We start from the raw sequence: 23,077 nt of genomic DNA, 5'->3' as shown, positions 1-23,077 counted from the left end.
CGGTGAAATCCATCCCCTGGAGGGAGATTGACCACCGCAGTAGTTTGGGGTTTTCTCCTCGCATCTGCATGAGCCATCGCAAGGGGCGATGGTCGGTTTGGACTTTGAAATGGGTGCCGAACAGATAGGGTCGTAATTTCTTGAGGGCCCAGTCTACGGCGAACGCCTCGCGCTCAATGGTGCTCCATTGCTGTTCTCTGGGTAATAGCCTTCGGCTGAGTAAGGCTACGGGCTGGTCTAGGCCTTGGTCATTCACCTGTGACAGGACTGCCCCAATGCCATGCTCGGAGGCATCAGTTTGTACCACAAACTCCTTGGAGTAGTCGGGGGCCTGGAGCACGGGGGCAGTACACATGGCCGCTTTCAGGGCATCGAACGCCTCCTGGCAGGCAGAGGTCCACTGCACTTTCTTTGGCTGTTTCTTGGACGTGAGTTCCGTGAGGGGACCGACAAGGCTGCCGTACCCCCGGATGAATCTCTGGTAGTAGCCGGTGAGGCCCAGGAAGGCTCAGACCTCCGTTTGGGTAGTGGGTGGTTCCCAGGCTAGGATGGCGTCGATCTTAGGCTGCAGAGGGGCGACCTGCCCGCTTCCGACCCGGTGCCCTAGGTAGACCACCGAACCTTGCCCAATCTGACACTTGCTGGCTTTTACTGTGAGGCCTGCCTGGCGCAGGGCCGTTAGCACCCTCCGGAGGTGCTGGAGGTGCTCACTCCATTCGGAACTGAAAACCGCGATATCGTCTAGATATGCGGCGCTGAACTTTTCCAGCCCGGCCAGGACTCTATTTACCAGTCGCTGGAAGGTGGCCGGGGCATTTTTCATCCCGAAGGGCATCACGCGAAAGCGATAGTGCCCATCTGGGTTGGAGAAGGCAGACCGCTCCTTGGCTCCTTCTGTGAGCACAATTTGCCAGTACCCGCAGGTTAGATCGAATAGAGGAAATGAGCAGACCCGAGACGGTCAATGAGCTTGTCTGCTCGGGGAATGGGGTGAGCGTCGGCTCGGGTTACTTCATTGAGTCCCCGGTAGTCCACACAGAATCGGAGTTCTGGGGCGACACCGGGGGCAGCTGCTTTCGGGGCCAGTACCACGGGGCTGGCCCAGGGGCTGTCTGAGGGTTCGATCACCCCCAAGGTCAACATCTTCGAGACCTCGGCCTGAATGCAGGACCAGACTCGATCAGGGACTCGGTAGGCTCGGTGCTTCACCGGCGGGCTGTCTCCGGTTTCCACGTCATGGACACACCAGTCGGTGACTTGGCGGACAAGAGAGAATAAGTCGGGGAACTGCCCTAAGAGCTGGCGGCAGTCCTCGCGTTGCTGGGAAGTGAGGGATGGAGAGAGGTTCACTCCGTCCACGGAGCCATCCTTCTCCTTGGTACACAGGAGGTCAGGGAGGGGATCTGACCCCTCTTCGGCCCCGTCATCGGTGGCCAGTAGTAGACTCAGCTCCGTCCGCATGAAGTGAGGCTTGAGGCGGTTCACGTGAAGGACCCGAAGGGGGTCCCGAGGTGACTGGACGTCCACCAAGTACGTAACCTAGCTCTTCCGCTCAACGACTTTGAAGGGCCCGGTCCATTTATCCTGGAGGGCACAGGGTTTCACGGGGGCCATGACCTATACCTGCTGGCCCGGCTGGAACTCGACCAGAGTGGCATTCTGGTCGTACCAGCGCCTAATTTCTTCCTGGCTCGCCTCCGGGTTGGCCTCGACCAGTTCTCGAAACTTCCTAGTTTGGTTTCGGAGGGTCAGAACGTATCGGAACACATCTCGGGGGGAGTCTCGGGGCGCCACCTCCCACCCTTCCTTGACCAGGCTGAGGTGCCCCCGGACGGGATGCCCATAGAGTAACTCAAACGGGCTGAACCCCAAGGATTTCTGGGGAACTTCCCGTTAGGCGAACAAAAGGCAGGGGAGCAGGACGTCCCACTTGCGCCGGAGGGGCTCTTCCAGGCCCGCGATCATCCCCTTCAGAGTCCAGTTAAACCGCTCTACAAGGCCATTTCCTTGGGGATGGTACAGGGTGGTGAACTTATAGGACACTCCACATTGTTGCCACAGGTGAAGTACTGGGTATTTTAAGCCCAGCGGTGCAGGGGAACACACCCTATGACTTCGGGTTCTTCCTGTTTCAGACCTACAGAAACACAGATACCAAACCAATTGGGAGACGCTCCACTTATACTTAACTGAATATCGATGATCAATGGCGTCACCAGAAGACTCTCTCGATTGTTTCGCTCTACCAAAATCGTCAAGGGTCCAAAGCAGGGCGATTAATCAGGGCAGCAGTCCTTCGTAGTCGTCGGGACGCGGAGAACCTCGCAGAAAAGACTTTCGGACCACATCGACATGCAGGGGTCGATGAAGTGGCGGCCTTCCTCCAGAATTTCCACACGAAGCTCCTCACGAACCTCTGGCTTGGACCGGTACCGCTGAAATCGCCCCACGTTGGGCGCCAACTGAAGTACTGGGTATTTTAAGCCCAGCTGTGCAGGGGAACACACCCTATGACTTCGGGTTCTTCCTGTTTCAGACCTACAGAAACACAGAGTCTTCTGGGTGAAGTCAAAGATCAGTTTATTGGCTGCAGACCAATTACAGGTATCCTAGAAGTACAACAGCGTGTATGTTCTTAGGAGACTGCTGAAAATCATAGAAACTGGCTTCTTTTTAAATACAGAATATCCTGCTTCAGGCATACATTCCTTAGTTTACGATATGGCCATTACATGTATACATTACAAACGAAAAGGCAGAGTCATGATGACCATCCCACATTCCAGTTAAGCCAGCCCGCAATTATTTACCCAGCAAGGCTCAGATCCCACATCAGATATCGATAGGCCCCAATAAACATGAGCATCTCCTGTTTGGAAAACAAGCCATAAAGCAGGAACAGTCAGGTGTGAAAGAGATTAGCTGGAGGCTTGTGTAGGATGAAAAGGCTTTATGGTGTGTCAAGCCCTGATGCTAATCACAGGTGGCCAGAGGACGGGGAACTCATGAGACCGGACTGACCTGGGGCAGCGGAGCCAATCTGCCCAGGTCACAGAAAAGTCAAAGGAAAGGCACATGTGCTCTAAAAGGCCCGTATTTGCCCCATGCTACGTAGCCTATGTGAGGGCAACCATAAGATGGCCACCGCTTCTAAAATGGAACCCACGTAGTGATGTATAATAGCGTATACACAGTGCATTCATAGCTAAAACGTTACAAAAAGCACTTGTACATACCGCATTAACCATTCGCGGTTCACTAATACCGGGATAGACAGGGGTAGGGCCCTGCCTCCTACGCGGTCCCAAATTCTAAAGTACGACAGACCCTCCTTTTGCCCTTACATAGGCAATAACTATACTCATTTCAATCCGAGTCTAGGTCAATATTCATGAAGTCATGGAGATGTTGCTGTAGCATCATCCTATTACTTAGCTCGTCCCTCGATACAGGTTTCCTTACACATAATGTAGCACAGAGGCCACATATCGCCGGAGCACACTGTACGCACAGACAGAACAGGAAAAGGATGGCTAAGATCATTCCAATGACCATCAGAACTTTCCAACCCTAGGCAGATATCAGTTCCCAGAACCACCCCACCAGTGACCAATCTCCTTTATCCACGTGTATGGACTCAGATATCTTATGTAGTTTGGAGATGGCTTGATAAACTGTTGGAGCGTTGTCTGGTATGAAAATGCAACAACTAGATTGGATAACCTTACATACCCCACCGCGATCTGCAAGTATGACGTCTAGAACCATGCGGTTCTGCAAAGTCATGAGGCGATCCACTTGGAGCTCAGCTGTCAAATTACCAAGGGCACCAGCCGTAACATTAACAGTGGATTCAACCACACGAGTCAGCTGTCTCAGGTTCCTACTATTAACCATAGGTCCCCAAAACGGCAGGAAACCCAAAAAGAAATCTCCCGCTTCCTGACCGGCAGTATCCTCCTTACTAATTACGCCTCTCACAACTCTGGTCTTGTGATAGTCAGAGACGGCAGTAAATGTTGGCGGTAACAGATTTGCAATATAACATGTGCCCGAGAAGTCAGGGGGCAACCATGTATATGCTCGGTCATTGCAGATAAAATATGTACCCTTGGCAGCCAAAAACGCTGGGGAAAACTGTGACGGAAAAGTGTACGTTTCAGTACAGTCACTTCTTCCCAGTTGAGCTCTAGGATTCTGACCATTACCTTGCAAACAGAACCGACCTATGTGGGGTACGACCCAGATTGGGGATGAGATTTTTCGCTGTCTTTCACCCAGACTAATACTATACCCCGTCGCGTTCCACCCTACATAAGCTCTCAACTCTTCTTTGGGAATAGATGAGTATGCATCGATATCTCTGCTCATATCGGCAACTCCTTTCATTAAAGCTTTATTATTGGTGCTAGGTCTGATGGAACGCGGTTGTCGCGGGGAGTACGCATCTAGTGCATAGAGAAACATGGTCTGGAATGCCCATGACGATCCATTGTAACTATACGGCAGCACTAGATAGGGAATACCCTTATTAATGGTATGTGGCATTAAACCACACACCCAACAATTGGTTGTATTCATAACTAGTTGGTGCTGGTGCAGGAGCTGGATAAACGAGTTGTTTACAAATTCAGACCGTCTAGCTTGTTCATGTTCAGGCAGAGGGTGAAAAGAGTGTGAGGAGACAGTAGGAGGAGGTATAGGCTGTACAGTGGGTGCAATGGGTTCTTGAGAGGAGAAGAATACAAATCCTACAGTAAACACTACCATACTACATAATACAAACAGACATAAAAATACAAAACGTTTGCGCTTCATTATTTTACACATTCTTGCTTTAAAGTACATTTCCTCAGTGAGTCTCTCCATCTTACAAAACTCCATCCTCTAATCGTGCCGCTCGCGGCGGGTGAGTTTCTTCTGCTAAGGAGTAAGCCTGTTAGTCCAGGGAACGCCCTAGACCAACCAGAACCGTTGACCTAACGTCTTCGGCCTGTACCCCAAAGTCTTGGCACCGCGACCCTGCGGCTGAACCCGGATGGTGGTTCGAAAAACAAAAATCAAGAAAGTCCTTCAGATGGGAGAACTCTGGTTATCAAAAAATAAAAAGGTAAAAGAAAAAGAAAGAGTATTTATTTGTCCATAGGCCTTGGTCTTAGATTGTAATGAAAACGGCCAGGTACTGTTTGATCTTGAAACAAAAGTTCAGGCTCTGTAGTGTCCAATCGAATTGACGGTGGCACAGCTTCTTGCAAAATATCATCACTTTCCTGTGCTGAAGTTGTGCCTTTTTTGCGTGCATCACTGAACAGCACAAAACGAGGTACAGTGTCTGTTTCAGAGTCAGCGATACCCTCCTGGACCCACTGGTCATACGGCAGAGGCAAAGGTATCCTCTTCACGTGGGCGCCGTGGATCCAGTTCTTTTCCCCTTTACTCGAACAGCTGATCTTGTAGACAGTAGCACGAGATGAGGGCCAATCCAGCAGGGCTCATCGTTGTTTTTCCGCTGGAAGTTTTTCACGAGGACCCACGTGCCAGGTTCGATAGGGTGTCCAGGAGCTTCAGAGGCCGGGGGGAGAGTATTGTGCACCTGTTGGTGTAAAACACGCAGTTTAACCGTCAAATCATACAAGTAATCAAGCAGTACTGGGTGTTCGATTTCACTGAATTTCGCTGGTCTTGGCACACCCCATACATTGGCCGGGCGGCCAAAAACGACCTCGTAGGGACTAAGTCCCACTCGTGAATGCACAGTCATTCTGGTGGACAGGAGTGCTAGAAGCAGAGCGTCAGGCCATTTAAGACCTGAGCTCGCTTGAATTTTAGCCAGTTTGAGTTTTAGAGCGCCATTGTAGCGCTCTACTAATCCAGCTGATTGGGGTGATTTGCAGCGTGAAATTTCTGCTTTATACCTAGTCCCTCACACATATTCTTCATCACTTGGCCCACAAACTCACTCCCATTATCACTCCACACCATTCTTGGCATTCCAAACCTAGGGAAAAATTCCTTCACAAGGGCTTTGGCTGTGGACAGAGCAGTGTTATCTTTTAGAGGATAGGCCTCTATCCATTTTGAGAAAGCGCAAACAACCACTAATACATATTTCAGGTTGTTGCACCTTTCCATGTGGATAAAATCCAACTGCAAAACTTCAAATGGATATGATGGAGGCGCAAAATGACCGGCTGGAGTTGGGGTTCCCCTACCAGGGTTGTACTTCAAGAATACCATACAATTCTTGACCACATTCTCTGCACACTTAGGAATTCCAGCATTCTGCCATACTGGAGCCAACAACTTACAAATTCCTTTCGTACTGATATGTGCCAATCCATGTGCCATAGTAACCACTGGAAGCACATATGCATCAGGTAACAACCATCGCCTATGTTCTGACAAATCAATCCAACAACCATTCTCATCCAACTTACCCATACTTTCTCTCCACTTGCTCAACTCTTTCTCTGTGGCTTCAGCTTGAAGGGACTTTACACTCTCTATTGTGTTTTCACACATTCCAACATCACCAACCCATCTGGCAGGGCCTGCAACATACATTCGAGTCTTCACATCTTTTGCTGTTTCTTTCGCGACTTCATCAGCAAACGCATTACCACGACCAACATTATCAGTGATTTTCTTGTGCGCACTGCATTTCATAATCGCAACTTGTGATGGTAGGGTCAGCGACTCGAGGAGATCATTCACCAACTTGCCATTCTGAATCTTAGCTCCATGCGAAGTCAGGAACCCACGTTCTTTCCACAATCGCCCAAAACTATGAGCCACGCCAAAGGCGTACTGGCTATCCGTATATATGTTCACTTTCATTCCTTCAGACAACACGCATGCTCTCGTAAGGGCAATCAATTCTGCTGCTTGAGCCGAATTTTGTGGCACACGTGCAGTTTCCACAATCGTGTGCAAAGTCGTGATAGCATATGCAGCAGTCGTATCACCATTTCGAAGCTTGAAACATGAACCATCCACCCATAAGGTACCATCACACTCAGTCAAGGGAGTATCTTTAAGGTCTACTCTCCCTTTCGTCTCTTCTTCTGTTCTGAACAGACAATCATGTTGCTCTATCTCATCTAAGTCTGCTGGGATTGGTAATAGTGTAGCTGGATTCAACGTGTTGCATCTCTTTATGTGTATGTGATTTGCTAACAGTGTCAGCTCATAACTAGGGGTGGGCGGAATTTGCGTAATTGCGTTACGCAAATCTCCGCGAAACGGTAAAAAATCTCCGCGAACACGCAGAAATTCCGCGAACACGCGGAATTGCTTGTTCGCGATGCATTTTTCCTGTTCGCAATTGCTGTTTGCGTGCTCGAGGAGAAATATCTCGCGAACATGCATTTTGAGAACGCGAACAAGCAAAAATTTCGCGAAATCGCGGAAAGCAGACTTTTGAGCGATTTCGCGTTCTCCGCGGAATGCGAAATTACGCAAATTACGCAAATTCCGCGAGCGGAACGGAATTTGCCGCCCAGGCCTACTCATAACCAGATAATCGCGCACTAGTTAAGTGCTGTGTCTTGGTCCTGTTTAACAATGTGTCCACAGCATGTGGAACCATAACAATCAATGTATTATCCATCACTAGGCCAGCAGACTGTCGAATAGACATAGCTGCAGCGGCAGTGGCTCTCAGACAACTTGGCAATGCCCTCGCTACCGGGTCCAAGGTTGACGAAAAATATGCGCATGGACGCGGTCTGTCGCCAAAAGGCTGTGTTAACACTGACAATGCGCAACCATCTTTCTCATGAACATACAATGTAAAAGGCTTGCTGTAGTCAGGGGTACCCAACACAGGAGCTGAACACAATGCATTACACAATTCCAAAAATCTTTTCTGACACTCTTCAGACCATGGGATAGGATTTGGTGTGTCTTTACATGTTAATGCTAACAAAGGTTTTGCCAACAAGGAAAAATTTGGTATCCAATGCCTACAGTATGAAGTAATGCCCAAGAAAGCACGCACTTCTCTCTGTGTTCTTGGCACACTCAACTGTGCAATGGCTTGAATTCTTTCTGGGGTCAGTTTCCTTCCCTCCTTCGATAAGAGATGACCTAAGTAGGTCACTTCTTATCGACAATATTGCAGCTTTGAGAGAGACACTTTGTGATGAAAGGCAGACAAATGGCGCAACAAGGATAAGGTAGCGTTTTTGCAAATCTTTTCAGTATCCGCGGCGATTAGTAAATCGTCGACGTACTGAATGAGGATAGCGCCACTTGGTAAAACCAATGCATCAAGCTGCGCTTTTAAAGCCTGACTGTATATTGATGGACTCTCACACTAGCCCTGGGGAGCGCGTTTAAAGCGGAAGCTTCGGCCTCCTAAACTGAAGCCAAAAATGTCTCTGCTCTCCTCTGCAATTGGGATGCTAAAGAAGGCATTCTTCAGATCGATCACTGAGAACCATGCAGCGGATGCTGGAATCATGGTTAACAAGGCAGTTATATCAGGGACAACTGGAAACTGTGGCACAACAATCTTATTAACCTCTCTAAGATCAATCACAAATCTGTAAACAGGTGGCTGTGAAGGGTCCGTTCGTTTTAAGACAGGTAAAACAGGACTATTGCAAACGTTGCCTCTTGTCTCTTCAATTACACCCTTTTTAATCAAATCACTGACAAATGCTAACATTGCTTTCTGACCTTCATTGGAGATCTTGTACTGGGGAATACGTGGCAATCTGACATTGGCTTTTAAAGTTACCACATATGGCGGTATTTCCAAAAGACCCACATCATTGGGACCAGTAGCCCAAAGGACATCCGGAAGGGATGACAATTCAGGTGGCATTGCATTTTTAGACAAATACATTGGGGAAATCACTTTCTTACCTAATGTAAGTTGTACTCCTGAGGGAGAACAATATAACGTTGCATGCAATCTTTTTAGCAAATCTAAGCCTAGTAAATTTTCACCACAACCTGTCGTTAGAATGAGGGGTGCTTTTAGCTCACAAGGTCCAACAGAAAGTGACATAGGACTAGAAATCGGGTTCCTAACTGGGGCACCAGAAAAACCTACTGAAACATTCATTTCGCCAGACAAAGGCGCGCCAGGGAGTTTTGAATGCATGATTGAATTCTTTGCAGCACCAGTATCCAGCAGAAAGGGCTCTGTTACATTTGCTGTAGTTACTTTAACATAGGGTCCACTCTGATCCACTGGCACTGAAACAACTCCCTCTCTCTGTCTACGGCGGTCCTAGTAATCATCATCTTCTACATTGTCATCTTCTGCATAATAATCATTATTGTAGTACTGAGCTGTATTACCAGTCGCGTTGGCTTGCTGATCAAAGCTATTTATGGTATTTTGAGGCGGAAGAGGACGCGCGTTCTGGGGAGCATTTCCACGCCCTTTGCCTCTAGGAGCTTGCTGACCACCTCTACCTCTTGCGCCATACGCATTACTGTTACGCTGCATTAATTTAGGGCAACTATATTTAAAATGACCTTCCTCTTTGCAATATGAACATTGGTTGGGACCTACAGGGATACGTGGTTGATAATACCCGTTCATTTGCTGATTACTCTGAAACTGTTGGGGCTGCTGATAGATACCTTGTGTTTGCCTATAATTACTCTGTCCTCCACGTGGCGGATAGGCCTGCTGCAAAAGGACCTTTGTCTTTAGTTATTTCGTTTTCTTATCTGTTCTATCCTTCTCATCTTTGTCTCTATTCTCATAATACTGTGCAGTAGCCAGTATTTGCGCTGAAGAGGAAACAGCCCAAGAACTTTCTGAGTCTTTTAATTTCTTACACAACTCGGGAAGTAGATTCTGCACAAATTTATCAACAAATAACCGTTGGCCACCTTCAGTGCTCATGTCTTGACCACTGTGGTCGATAAACGTTTCTTCAAACCTGGTGAAGAAATCGGACACTGTCTCATCTTTCTTCTGCTTACATGCGGATAGTTTATCCCAATTTACGCGCATCGCAGGCATTATAGTTTTCATGTACATAATGATTCTACCAGGGAGTTCTGCTACCAAAGGGTCAGGCTTCGCGCCACCAACTTGGCCAGCATCTGCAGCAATGATATTAGCCCATGTGTCACCCAATTCTGCAGCGTGATCTACATTACGAATGGATCCCCATAAAGGCTGTGGAACAACATTCCCAAACAACATATCTATGTCAGCCAAATTCATTACACATGATTCTGCAGTTTGTGATAACTCCTTATAATAACCGGTAGGGTTTTTACGGGGGTCAGGCAATGTCTGCTTAAGTGCTAACACCTCAGATCTCTTCCATGGGACATGCACCCAAACACGCTGAAAATATGGCTGAACAGGTGGGTTAGCAGCTAAATCACCAGGTCTCCAAACTGGAGGAACCTCACGCATCGGATATTGGCGCGCTTTTACCTTTTTCCCCACAGGGAGTTCCTGTTCGAACAATGATTGCTGACAATCGCCATTTCTGAGGGACAGTAAAGTCGCAACTGCTTTATCTACCTTGGGGCCCACAATTACACCTGTTTCGAAATCAAATCGCACCCGACACAATTCCTGTGGGTTTGGGTTCGCACCATTATCCTCCAATTCCTCACAGAGGAATTCACACATTTTATCAAAGACATACCTCTGTTTTGGGGCATCCCATTGGTAAAAAACGTTAACAACCGATTCCACATCATAGAGTGAAGGGAAACCAATCCACCTACGCGCCAGATGATCTAACACCTCTTTCTCTTCGGGACCAGGTAGCTGACTGCGCAATTGCTTACGCTGTAAACCAGGAGTCGTACTAGATGACCCAAAGAGAGGTGACATTAAACTAGTAACTACATTAGCTAGTCGTTGTCGTGCTGTAGGAGAAGTGGAGGCGAAAACGGGGGGATAGACAGAGGGAAGAAAAACAGATTCAGATACAGGTACCTGGGTAGTGTAAGAAGGAGCACCAGGGGAAACCGCTGGCGTGCTAGGCAAAGTCGCAGGAAGCGCGGGGGTAACGGGCAACAAAACTGGCGACCCTTGAGAGGGCTGCACTGCAGGGATAGGAGCCAGCTGAGGAGGAGCTGGCGGCTGTAGGAAGGCTTGCGGCATATTTACTGGAGGCTGCGCATTTACGAGCTGTGGAGGTGCGGTGGCATTTTGCGCATATGGGGGTGGCGAACTTAACAAATGGGACATTAGGGAATCTTTCTCTTTCTCTTTTGTCTCATCTTGCACAAGGGGTGACAAAACAGGGTAACATTTATCAATCCCTAGTTTGCGCTGTCTGTGCAACTGTTCCTTCATTTGTTCCTCCTCATTATCTTTAAATTGCACAGCTGCTTGCATCACTGACATGCCTCTTTCTCTCTTATTTCTTTTCGCTAGCTTAATTTCCTTCTGTTTGGCTTCCTTTCGCCATAGGTGGAAAGAATCAAACATCGCCGGCCGGGCTTTCTTTTTAAACAATTTTACTTCCAAGTTATCTAAGATATCTGTATCGAAACTACCATTTTGGGGCCATTTTAAAACACCGTCCTTTCTGGTGTATCGGATCCATATTTCATTATATGCAATGGGGCCCACGCCATGTTTTACATAAAGCTCATAAGTAGGAGTTCCAATTGGAGGAACCGGACATGAATCCTCTAACTGGAAATCCCTTCTACAACTCAAACAAAACCAATTACCAAATACACTAGCACCAGGCATCTTCGCTCACTAGTCTAGTTCCAAACTTCAAAGGATTATCGATTACGATAGTCTCGTGAATACACGAGTCCTCTGGCTTTGGGGTTTGCAAACTCCAAATAAACCAAAATTATCCCGAAGGATACCAAACCAATTGGGAGACGCTCCACTTATACTTAACTGAATATCGATGATCAATGGCGTCACCAGAAGACTCTCTCGATTGTTTCGCTCTACCAAAATCGTCAAGGGTCCAAAACAGGGCGATTAATCAGGGCAGCAGTCCTTCGTAGCCGTCGGGACGCGGAGAACCTCGCAGAAAAGACTTTCGGACCACATCGACATGCAGGGGTCGATGAAGTGGCGGCCTTCCTCCAGAATTTCCACACGAAGCTCCTCACGAACCTCTGGCTTGGACCGGTACCGCTGAAATCGCCCCACGTTGGGCGCCAACTGAAGTACTGGGTATTTTAAGCCCAGCGGTGCAGGGGAACACACCCTATGACTTCGGGTTCTTCCTGTTTCAGACCTACAGAAACACAGAGTCTTCTGGGTGAAGTCAAAGATCAGTTTATTGGCTGCAGACCAATTACAGGTATCCTAGAAGTACAACAGCGTGTATGTTCTTAGGAGACTGCTGAAAATCATAGAAACGGGCTTCTTCTTAAATACAGAATATCCTGCTTCAGGCATACATTCCTTAGTTTACGATATGGCCATTACATGTATACATTACAAACGAAAAGGCAGAGTCATGATGACCATCCCACATTCCAGTTAAGCCAGCCCGCAATTATTTACCCAGCAAGGCTCAGATCCCACATCAGATATCGATGGGCCCCAATAAACATGAGCATCTCCTGTTTGGAAAACAAGCCATAAAGCAGGAACAATCAGGTGTGAAAGAGATTAGCTGGAGGCTTGTGTAGGATGAAAAGGCTTTATGGTGTGTCAAGCCCTGATGCTAATCACAGGTGGCCAGAGGACGGGGAACTCGTGAGACCGGACTGACCTGGGGCAGCGGAGCCAAGCTGCCCAGGTCACAGAAAAGTCAAAGGAAAGGCACATGTGCTCTAAAAGGCCCGTATTTGCCCCATGCTATGTAGCCTATGTGAGGGCAACCATAAGATGGCCACCGCTTCTAAAATGGAACCCACGTAGTGATGTATAATAGCGTATACACAGTGCATTCATAGCTAAAACGTTAAAAAAAGCACTTGTACATACCGCATTAACCATTCGCGGTTCACTAATACCGGGATAGACAGGGGTAGGGCCCTGCCTCCTACGCGGTCCCAAATTCTAAAGTACGACACAGGGACGTCATGTATTTGGAGATAAAGTTTGTCCCGCGATCGCTCACGACCTCGCAGGGAAAACCCACACGGGAAAAGATCCCCATAAACGCCCAGCCCACCACGGGGGCTGTGATGGTGCGTAGGGGAATGGCCTCAGGGTATCGGGTGGCATGGTCCACTAGGACGAGTATGAAGCGGTGACCTTGTGAGGTTGGGGGGTCCAGGGGCCCCACGATGTCGATCCCGACCCATTCAAAAGGGGTACTGATGACAGGAAAGGGTTGGAGGGGAGCCTTGCGCTTTCCTCCACTTTTCCCACTAGCCTGGCACGTGGGACAGAACACGTTGGCCCAAGTGGCTTGCGAGGGGGACATCATGGGCCAAGCCCAGGAGGAAGTCTCGGAAGCGTAGGGGTACCACCAGCACCCGGGCTGATCCTAGCTCCACCGACTTCTGCTCGCTGTACAAAAGGTCATTTTCCCAATATAACCGGTGTGTTCCAGATTGGTCGCCCGCGGCTTGGGCCTCTGCTTGCTGCCGGGGTCCGACCAGGGAAGGACAGGTAGCTTGCTCCTGGCAGAACTCCTCTCGGGAGGGGCCCCCCTCGTGGCGCCACTGGGCCAACTCGGGCAGATCGCCTAACTCTGCGATCTGTACGGGGTCGGAAGGTAGGGGTTCGTCGCTGGCGACAGATTCTCCTCGTGGGGAGATGTGGGGGACCTCGGCTGGGACAATCCTGTCCTCATTGGCAGGTGCGTCTTCGACTTCCCCAAGGGGGGGCAGTCAGGCCGTCATAGATCGGGTGGTGGCGCACACCCACTCGGGGAGACTCATCATCCCTAGGTGGGTCTTGCGCTCTACTTGCTTCAAGGGGGAACTTTCCAGGCCGTTCCCCAGGAGACAGTCGACCGGCTGGGAGGTTCTTACTGCTACTTTCAATTTACCGACCACTCCTCCCCATTCAAAAGGCACCAGGGCTACCTTACAGAGGCTCTCAGTGTTGTCAGCTGCAATTACAGGGCAAAATATATTGGGGAGGACCTGGTCTTCGTGGACTAAGTGGCTGAGGACACCGGTGATGCTCGCCCCGGTGTCACGAAGGGCCTCTACCTGTTGGCCATTGATCATCACTAGCTGCCCGTATTTCTTCATGTTGGAGGGCAGGAGGCTCCCAGGGACCATTTCTCTGTCTCCTAATGATACTAGGCCATGGCGGCAGGTTCCCACTCTACGGTCTCCTCAATCTCCTCCCCTAGGGCTACATTGGCTATCTGTCTGGCTGGGGGGGCTGTAGTGGGGATGCGCAGGGCCATGGGGCATTCGGGGTCATTGGCGTAATGCCCGGGCTTCTGGCAACGGAAACAAGTGATGGTCACCTGGTGCCCCCGTCTCACGGGTGGACCGGATACAGCTGCTGGGGGTGCCGGGAAGTGCGGAGGTTGGTTTTTCAGAGGAACGGACTGGGATTCTTTCTGCCCTCCCTGGTTCCCCCCCCCTCTCTGGCGGGGTGAGGCCGTACCTTGTGAGGAGGGCCTCCTTCATGTGGCTGTAGGAGGTCTGCAGGGAGGATGGTAGGTCGAGCAGGGTGTATCTCCCCTCGCTCAAAAATCGGCCCCACAACCCGGCCCCCCAATCCTTCTGCGGGACTCGGTGTGAGGTCATGGCGACCTCGTAGGCCTTGAACCATTGTTGGATGTCATCGTTTTTGTAATATTCCTTGACCACATCTTTGGGGATGTGGACCTTCTGTTCCGCCGGGGGGGGCGCCTCTCGGTTCTCCGGGGGTCGAGCTTCTCCGCTCCTTGCTTTGAGCTCGATTTCTTTCAAGCTGCGTTCGTGCTCCAGTTGAAGTCTTCTTCCTTCGTGCTCCCGTTGTAGTTTCTTCTCTTCTAGTTCGCCTTGTACTCGCATCTGTTCCACTGCTAGTTTCTTCTCAGCTAATTTCAACTCGCCCTCGATTTTCAGTTTGGCCAGTTCGAGTTTGTGATTATGACTTCTCTCTCTGTCTGCGAGTTCTTCTGGGGATAGACCCCCGTCTGGTACGAAGCTTCGTACCTGGTTGCAGCTGCTTTCTCTTTGGGAGGGTCCAGCTTCGTTGTGAACTCCACCGCTCCTTCTGGGCGGGGGGCTCCGGATTCCACCCAAGCTTTCAGTGCCTTCTGCATATCTTCTTTGGTGTTGAGACCAGTGGTAGCGATTTTTAGTTCTTTGCAGAATTGCTTCAGTTCTTTGTGCGTGTACTCTTCCAGTTGTTCCGCCTGGAACCCAGTACTCGCGTTGGTTTCTGTGAGACTCATGCCGTTTTCTTCTGCCGTCTTTGCCGGTAGTGCGTCAGCCGTTTACGGTACGATCTCTAGATTATGGGCCCGAATCCCGTCGCTTGCCACCAATGTTAGAAGGCGACCTCAGAGGAGACAGGGAGGTACCTGAGCACCCTGAGACCTACCCTCGGGGTATCGTAGCCGGGCACTGGCGGGAGACTCCTCAGGGGAAGAGTCTCGTGTCTAGGATCGTACACACTGCACCACAAGACAAAGAGATACCACATGGTATGTTCTTGGGAACAGATCTTTATCTAATCAGCTTTGTAGGATCTTTATGATCAACAAGGTGGATATTTACAAATAGAGCACGGGCTCAAAGAGTCTCTGTAGGGATAGGGGGAAGCGGGACAGTCTTTGGAGATCCGGATCAATGCAGGGACATACCCGGCGCACAGCTCACAATCCTCGAGCTGGGGGATACGCTGTGGTCATTGGGGTCCAGCCGGACCGAGGGAGTCTTTAGGAGCCGCGAGTCACTCAGCGGGGCTCAAGCACAAGGTCGGAGGTCTTACGATCTTCAGGGGTGCCGCGAGTCACTCAGCAGGGCTCAAGCACAAGGTCGGAGATCTTACGATCTTCAGGGGAGCCGCGAGTCACTCAGCAGGGCTCAAGCACAAGGTTGGAGGTCTTACGATCTTCCTGGGAGCCGCGAGTCACTCAGCAGGGCTCAAGTACAAGGTCGGAGGTCTTACGATCTTCAGGGGAGCCCGCGAGTCACTCAGCAGGGCTCCAGTGTTCCAAGGTTGCAAGGGAGCCACGACCACGTCAGCAGGGCTCTCGTCGTTCCAGAGTCGAATCTGCCAGATAGTCCCGGAGTCTGTGTAGGCAGGGGTCTTAGCACCTGGGGGTCGCTTGTTGGAGTTTCCTGCCATGTCGTCCTTTGATCCTTTCAGGGCCGGGTCAGGAGGAGTCCCAGACACACAGCAGGCATGGAGCCAGCCCTCAGGGAGGCCGGAGGGCCGATCGAAACCCATCTCCCAAGGGGAGGTCAGAGGTGCGATGGAAACTGCTCCTCCCTCTCTCACTCCGTGGGAGCGCGATGTCCTCCAGCCGCGACGGCGCCTCTAGGCCTGGGTTGTGCTGGAGCTGGGCGGCCATCGTAGGTGCATGAAGGGGGCACGCGGGCCCTGTGGTGCTGGGAAGATGGAGGGCACGGACGGGGAAGTCTGGGTTGGGCGTGTGTGGGTTCTGGCGGGAAGGACCGGCTAGGCCGTGTACTCGGGGGCTGAGGGAGGTGCACGGGTCAGGGGGTGTGGCTAGGGATCAGGGATGGCCCTGCCACAAGGCCGGGTCTAACAGAAAACAACTTTGGGAGCCCCCAGAAGGGCCCCCATGGGTGCAAGGCAGACGAATTGTGGCCTAAGGGGCACCTATGGTGCCCCTTGTTGATCCCTGCACCCGGTGGCAGGCACTTTGAGGTGCCTTCCAATGGGTGCAGGGATGAACTGCAACCCTGCTCTTTGCTATGAGAGCATGCATTACATTCGGAATGCATGCTCTCACAGCTATGTATCGGATTTGACTGAACATGGTTCGGTCGCATCCTAATTCCTGGGCTGGAACCGATGACTGGAGGTCGTTCAGTTTCAGTTCCAGAATAATGCCAGACAGACTTCAGTCCGTCTGGCATCGTATTCGGACCCATAGTGTTTTTTAATCCACCAAGTTTGCAATTCATTTGACATAGTGCCGTATGTTGTTTCTCCTGAACGTGAAACATCTTGTTTTACACTCTTCAAAAATCAGCTGGAGACGGTGTGCCAACTACCACTTAGGTGGTTCTTGTACTACCCAGAATTCTTTATAATCTAGTACTTCCAACTGTTGTGACAGGTGTTGAAATGGATGCTGTGGCTGATTTCACAGTGGCTAGTGTCAAAATATTAGGTGAACTAGTGACAGAAAGTGCAAATTGAGCATTTAGCTGGTGTATTTCAGCTGTCTCATCTTGTAATACAACTCCACTTTCACGACTTGTTTCATATGAGCGGCTTGTTTTGGGAGCAGAACTATTTCCTTCCCCTGTTAGTGGTTGGCTGCTTTCCAGTGGTGCATCAGAAATAGTATGATCTGTAATGATTGATAGGGAAGACGTGTCATTGAAATGTGTAAGGACATACACTATGAGGCCCATTAGTATGTTGTGCGGATCGCCAACACCTGCATGGCGGTGGCGATCCGCCTGACATTTCCTCATGCCCGCATGCCAATTCCCCCTCTCCTTATTACTATGGCGGGGGGACCCCGGTGGATGGAAATACTGTCCGCTGTTTTTCCGCCGGTAGGCAATCTGCCCGATTGCCTACCGGGCAGAAAAGCAGTTAAAATGGTGGCGGTGTCTGGTAGACACCACCATCCATATTATGATACCATTGGGGTGTTGCCTTGCCAGGGATTCTGGGGGGTGGAGGGCTGCATTTCAATGTACAACGTGGCTTGCACCGCGCAGTGCCTGTCACGTTGTGCCTTAAAAGGCACAATTGCTTTTGTGGCATTGCGGCGGGCGGTGCTGGAAGCACCGCCCGCCGCAATGTCATGAATGCGGGATGCGCCCGCCAGTGTGGCGGGCTCATCCTAATTGTAGATGCAGGACCGCCGCATGCATTGCAGGCAGTCCCGTTTCCTGGGGGTATGGCGGGCGGACAAAGTCCGCCCGCCATAGTAATAACCCCCTTAAAGTCCACATTAACAATGAGTAACATGTCTTTGTTCAACATTCAACATTATTGAATGATGTGAAAGAGCTATAGTCTATTACTAATGTTTACTCATAACTAGAACAGATCTTGAATACCTCAAGGGGCCGATTCCGATCCTGGAAAAACGCTGTACAAATCGTGGTATGGAGCGTTTTCCCCATACAACTCGTACTTGTAAGGATTCCCCAATAACCTAGGAAGTACGATCCGTACAAATAGACGCTCTCCATACAAATTGTAAAAAAGACCATACAACTTGTATATACAAGCGATTCCGATTCGGATTGCCCTGTACGCGACGTTCACATGTATTCCCGGCAGCAGTTTACAACCCGTCAAGTACGATTCGTACAAACACACGCCTCGCATGTGGGGGGACCCCTGTACGCCTCATACCCCTATACGACCTGTACCCCGGTACGAGTCGTACCCCCAGAACGAGTCATACCAAGGTACGAGGCGTATAGGGGTTCGCTTCGTAGCCCAGTAGGAGTCGTGCCCCGTATACAGGCCATTTTCCATACAAATCGCATGCTGACAACCCGGTACGAATCGTACTTGACGGGTTGTACAGCCTTTTTACAAATTGTATGGTCTTTTTTACAAGTCCGTGTCGTACAGCTTTTCCCGATACGATTGGTAAGGATCGGGCCGATCTGTATGTATTTTTCCCGTACGAATCGTACTACCCGGGTTAGAAGGGACTGGTACGATTTGTATGGAAAAAAATACGGATCCGATTTGTATGTAAAATAAAAGTCCAGGATCAGAATCGGCCCCTTAGTGTCACCACTATCTAAATTGACCTTACATGTTCGAAATATATAGGGGGTCATTATGATGGTGGGCGGATTGCCACCGTCCGGCCGGCGGTGGCGATCCACCCGCCATCACATCATAATTTACCCCCTGCCACACTACTATGGCTGGGGGTACCGCAGCAGACGGAAAGTCCATCCGCCACTTTTCCACCGGTCGGCAATCTTCACGATTGCCGTCCGGGTGGAAAAGGCCCACAATATGGTGGCGATGCCTTGCAGACACCGCCATCCATATTATGATGTATGCGGTGTGTATGCCTTTCCATGTCAGAGACTCCGCCATGGAAAGGCATATGGTGAATGGCTTTGGGGGCCCATTGCGGGCCCCCGGGGAGGGTGAGGGGGTGGGTGGCTGCACTTGGGGGGTAACCATTGTACCCCTCCTCATTGGCATGCGCAAGGTGGCAGGCACCGCACGGTGCCTGTCACGTTGTGCATGGTAATGCACAACATGCAACTTTTACATTGCGGCACCGCCCGCCGCAATGTAAAAGATGCGGGCTGTGACCACCAGGGTGGCGGTCGCTTCCTAATTGCCCCGCAGGACCGCCGCACCTCTGGGGGTTGGTCCCGTTTTCCACTACAGTTTCCGCCCGCCATCGTAGTGGGGCCCTAAGTCTGAAAAAGGTGGCCTTAATATGCAATTAGATTTATAAAAAATGGAAAGTGCATGGACAAGAATGCATTGCAAATGCAACAATAAAAGCTATAAACAAGATGAGAGGCAGCCATTGTAAAGAGCTTAATGTCAATAAAGTAACAGGCAAGTAAATAAACAATCGCAAGTCTTGATTGATAAATTAGTTTCTTTTCTTTAATTTATTCATAATTCTTTCTTCTTATCTTTTCACAAATGCACATTTATAATAATTTAAAATATTTCAATTGTTAAAACAAATTTACCTCTGACCCCCGCCCGCTCCGCAATCCTTCAATGCCGTTGTCTTTATGAACGGCTTACATTCCTTGATTCATTAGAGCATGTTCTTGAGGTTTACTATAAAGGTAATTTAAAACTTAGGAAATAATCTCTAAAGTTTATGGGATAGATTTTGGGTTAAAAGTATTGGCCCTTCTGGGGCCTACCAGGGTCCACCCGGCCACATTCTCCATTTTGTAAAACCCAAATTGCAAGAGTAGGAAGAAGACATCAGAGTGGCACAGGCGCAGCATCTCCTTGTGAGTTCTCCTTTATGGCAATCCTTATCAAGTGAGTAAATTTCCCCAGTCTTGCTAAGTGTTTTACTGTTGAGTTTGAGAAACACAAGGCTGAGGCCTCCCTGCAGGTTCTTGTTCCGTTTGCAATGAGTAATGGGTGAAGAAGGCCCCAGCGCTCTTTGTTCAGTTTGGGGCAGCAGCACAAAAGGTGTAGCCAGGATTCTTTGGCAAAGAAACATAACCTGCACTCGATGCTCACCCCCTTACGAGCCAAAGCTGGATTGAAGTCTGTGATGCCTAATGTAATAAGTCTCATTATTTTCCTGCGAGCTTCTGTTGACAGTGCCTCCTGTAAATAGGGTTGAGCTTTTCCCAGAATATATGATTTGTCCAGTGGCTCTGTGATTGAGCTAGGGCTGAGGGATTCAGTGTCTAGAGCAAATGATGTTTCCTGGGCCTTCTTATTCACCGCTTTCTTCCAGGAGGATGGTGCACAGACATAATATCGAGGTTTTTTTTTTCGACCTACAGAAATATAGAGTTTTAAATATCGGAGGGACAGAATATCGACATCAAGAATATCGGTGGCCAGAATATTGACCTGAAGGTAAGAAATATTTATTAATATTGAAGTTAGTAATATCGTTAGCAAAAATATTGTTGTTAATAATATCAATTTTTATGTTAGTGTTATGTATTTTAGTATGTATTGTATATGTATGTGTTCCACATTTTTTATTATGTTTTGATTTTATTTTAAATATATGTATTAAATGTTTAGAAGTTAGTAATTTTTTGCGTTTTAGTATCGTATTAGGTTGTGGGTTTATAGGGGAATAGAGTGGTAAGTAATTTATTTATAGAAAATTAAATAATAATTTTTTGAAATTATTAATTAATTGTAATTATATTTTGCATTGTAGTTCTGTAGCGGGTTGTGGGTTTATATGGGAATAGGGTGGGAAGTAATTTAATTGTAATTACGTAATTATTATTTTGTATTTATTGGTATTGATAAATAATTTATTGTTAATTAATTCTTAATTGGTAATACATTTTTATTAATTGATTAATTGATAATTATATTAATTGTATTCATTTTTTATCGAAGCGGGTTGTGGGTATATAGGGGAATAGGGTGGGAAGTAAATTAATTATAATAAATTAATTAATAATTTTTATTTTTTAGTATTGATAATTACTTTATTGTTTATCAATTATTAATTGGTAATGATTTTTTATTAATTAATTGATAAATATATTAGTTGTGTTAATTTAGTTTAGGAGCGGGTTGTGTGTTTATAGGGGAATAGGGTGGGAAGGAATTTATTATAATTAAGTAATTATTAATTTTTATTTATTGGTATTGAAAATGTATTTATCGTTAATTAATTATTAAATGGTATTTAATTTTTATTAATTGATTAATTGATAATTATATGAATTGTGTTCATTTTTATGCGGAGCAGGTTGTGGGTTTATAGGGGAATAGGGTGGGAAGTTAATTAATTATAATTATTATTTTTTAATTATTGGTATTGATATTTAATTTATTGTTAATTAATTAATAATTGCTAATTATTTTTTATTAATTGTTTATTATATTAATTGTGTGAAATTATTTTAGGAGCGGGTTGTGGGTTTATAGGGGAATAGGGTGGGAAGTAATTTAGGGGCCGATTCCGATCCTGGAAACATTTTCACCGTACGAATCGTATCTGGATTTTTTTCCGTCCGAATCGTACAAGTACCGTACAAACTGGCAAGTACGATTCGCATGGGAAAAAATACATACGAATCGCATTGGGAAAATTCGGAAAAAGTGTCCGACACGTCCCCGGACGATTGTACGTACAAATCGGAAAACTGATATCCGAGCTGTCCCGTCCGTCCGATTGTACAACCGTATGGAAAAAACACCGCACGGAGCGAACTTCAATAGCAACCATGGAGACATGTGCCCGCATACGCGCCGTCCCCCCCCCAGCCCCCCGTATGTACGCGCCGTCCCCCCCCAGCCCCCTATATGTACACGCCGAACACCCCCCCAGGCCCCCATATGTACGCGCCGAACACCCCCCCAGGCCCCCGTATGTACGCGCCATCCCCCCCAGGCCCCCGTATGTACGTGCCGAACACCCCCCAGGCCCCCGTATGTATGCGCCGAACACCCCCCCAGGCCCCCGTATGTACGCGCCAAACACCCCCCAGGCCATCATATGTACGCGCCGAACACCCCCCAGGCCGCGCATGGACGCGCCGTACCCCTAGCCCCCCGCGGATGGATGCGCCGTACCCCTAGCCCCCCCCACGGATGGACGCGCCATACCCCCAGCCCACCCCCTGTATGTACGGAGCATGCCCCCACCCGTGTATGTACAGTGCGGACCCCCACCCCACCCCCGTATGTATGGTGCGGACCCCCACTTCACCCCCGTATGTAGGGTGGGGACCCCCACCCCACCCCCCATATGTACGGTGCGGACCCCCACCCCACCCCCTGTATGTACGGTGCGGACCCCCACCCCACCCCCGTATGTACAGTGCGGACCCCCACCCCACCCCCCATATGTGCGGTGCGGACCCCCACCCCACCCCTCGTATGTACGGTGCGGACCCCCAGCATGTAGCACCTTACATACGGGGGTGGGGTGGGGGTCTGCACCGTACATACACGGGTGGGGGTACGCTCCGTCCATACGGGGGTGGAGTGGGGGTCCGCACCGTAAATACAGGGGATGGGGGTACAGCGTGTCCATCCGCGGGGGAGCTAGGGGTATGGGGCGTCCATCTGCAGGGGGGGCTAAGGGTACGGTGCGTCCATCCGCGGGGGGGCTAGGGGTATGGCGCGTCCATCCGCGATGGGGGCTAGGGGTACGGCGCGTCCATCCGCGGGGGGGCTAGGGGTACGGCGCGTCCATCTGCGGGGGGGCTAGGGGTACGGCACGTCCATCCACGGCCTAGGGGGGTGTTCGGTGCGTACATAGGGGGGCCTGGGGGGTGTTCGGCGCGTACATACAGGGGCCTGGGGGGGGACGGCGCGTACATACGGGGGAAAGGGGGGGTACGGCGCGTACCGGGCCCCCAATTCCGCTCGCATCGC

Source organism: Triturus cristatus, chromosome 8 (genome assembly GCF_964204655.1).
Source record: "Triturus cristatus chromosome 8, aTriCri1.1, whole genome shotgun sequence".
In the NCBI taxonomy this organism is placed as follows: Eukaryota; Metazoa; Chordata; class Amphibia; order Caudata; family Salamandridae; genus Triturus; species Triturus cristatus.
Note: the sequence above shows the minus strand (reverse complement) of the source record.